We start from the raw sequence: 2,526 nt of genomic DNA, 5'->3' as shown, positions 1-2,526 counted from the left end.
GCCAAGAGGGAGGGGAGTGAGGGAGGGAAAGATGGGGAGTTTGGGATTAGCAGATGCAAACTAGTATATGTAGGATGGATAAATAAGGTCCTACTGTATAGCACAAGGAACTACATTCAATATCCTGTGATATACCAGACTGGAAAATAATATGGAAAGGAATACATATATATGTATAATGGAATCACTTTGCTGTAGAGCAGAAATTAACACAATATTGTAAATCAACTATACTTCAATAACATTTATTTAAAAATCATCCTTTTTCCACTTTAACTTTATGTTTTAGGTGTCTCTTCTATCCAGCATAACGTTGGACATTGACTTTTATCCAATCTGAAAATCCTTCTTTTTTCAGATGAGTTAAGCCCTATTGCATATACAGATACGACTGAATGCTGTGCTTCAGTTTGTCATATACATTTTTTCCTAGGAAGTCTGTTTTATTTCTCTTTCTCTGTCTAATGAATTTTGGTTTTCAGAATCTTTTAATTTCATTTTATTAACTTTACTCAATACCACTCAGTCCTCTTTTATTTTGATATTGTCTTCCCACTGCGAACAATATTGTAATTAGCTAGTACCCTCTCTCTTCTCTTCTCTCCTTTACTCCCAACATCTAACTTAAAGTCTTACCCTTTTATTCCCAGTTTTTAAAAAGAAAAATTTCCTCTTCAGATATAATCTCTGATTCTCCCCATTTTTTTTTTCTTTTGTGGCTGCAGCATATGGAATTCTGATCCAGGGATCAGATCCAAGCCACAGTTTCGACCCACACCTGCGGCGCCACAAAATTCTTTAACCCCCTGTGCCAGACTGGGGAGTCAAACCTGCATCCTGGTGAGGCAGAAGTGCCACTGAACCCATTGCACCACAGTGGGAACGCCTCTCCCCATCTTAATTTTTGTCTTACATCCATATTGTCAAAACCTATGAAAATTAAATACTATTCTTTCAACCTTATTCTCACTGTTCCTCCTCAATTCTACTGTAAAATGTTTACCAACAAAACTTGAATTGGATTTCTCCAATTATTTTCTGAATCATATCCTTTACTAAATTCCTCAAGAAGGCTATGGGAACAATATTTCCCAAGTTTTTGCATGTTCATAATGGTTTCTGTCTCTAAAACATGATCATATATCTGACAAGAATATATAAATAACTCATACAACTCAAACTCACCAACAAAACAACCTGAATTAAAATGGGCAATGGATGTGAATATACATTTCTCCCAAGTAGATGTACAAATGACCATTGAACACATGAAAAGATGTTCAACATTACCAATCGTTACAAAAATGCAAATCAAAACTACACTGAATTACCACCCAGGACCAACTAGGATGGCCGCTAATAAAAAAAAGAAATAATGAATGGAAAAAGCATTGGTGAGGATGTGGAGAAACTGGAACCCTTATGCCCTACTGGTGGGAATGTAAGATAATGCAGCTTCTATGGAAACCAGTACAAAGGTTCTTAAAAAGTTAAAAATAGAATTACCAAGTGTTCCCCTCTGTTGTGGCACAGTGGGTTAAGAATCTGACTACAGCAGCTCAGGTTGCTAGAAAAGCATGGGGTCAATCCCTGAAAGGCACAGTGGGTGAAAGAATTCTGGCCTTGCCTCAGCTACTGCTCAGGTTGTAGCTGAGGGCTGGATTCAGTCCCTGGCCCAGGAAATTCCATATGCCACACTGTGGCCGTAAAAACAAACAAAAAAATTTCCACATGGTCGGCTATCACACTTCTGGGTATAAATCCAAAATAATTGAAAGCAGTATCAATATTTGCATAGCTATGTTCACTGCAACATTATTCCCAATATCCAAGGGGAAGCAACCCAAATGTCGATCAAGGAATGCATAGGTAAAGCAAATGTGGTACATGCATGGAACAGAATATCACTCAGCCTTAAAAAAGAAGGGAATCATGTGGTACATGGGTAAGGTTTGAGTACATTGTACTAATAAGTGAAACGTAACAGTTGCAAAAAGATAAATACTGTATGATTCCAATTATATGAAATATCTGAAGTAATTAAATTCATATAAACAGAAATTAGAACGGTGATTGCCAGGGGTTGGAAGCAAGGGGGTGGGGGTTGCTCAATGGACAGAGAATTTCAGTTTTGTAAGATGAAAAGAATTCCAGAGATTTGTCATATAACAACATACAATTAATACTTCTGAATTGTACTTGGTAAATACATTTTAAGATCGTACATTTTATGTTGTGTGTTTTTCTAACCACAATTAAAAAAAAAAAAAAAAACTAAAAAAAAAAAAATGAAGAGGGGTTTGGCCTCCTGGTGCGGCACTTCACGTTCGGATTGGTTTAGCTAAAATCCAGCCTGGCCAGTTCTTTCGTCCAATTACAGGGTCTGTAGAGCCTCCGCCTTCCTTTACCCCTGACAGGAATGGCCTCCTGGCTCTGATAGGTGTCGCCCTCGCCGTTGGGCCGTCCTCGCCCCGCCTTTAGCCCCGCCCCCTCCAATTATCCGCCAATCGGAGTCCTGGCTCCGCC

Source organism: Sus scrofa, chromosome 5 (assembly GCF_000003025.6).
Source record: "Sus scrofa isolate TJ Tabasco breed Duroc chromosome 5, Sscrofa11.1, whole genome shotgun sequence".
Lineage (NCBI taxonomy): Eukaryota > Metazoa > Chordata > Mammalia > Artiodactyla > Suidae > Sus > Sus scrofa.
This window is presented reverse-complemented; position numbering follows the sequence as displayed.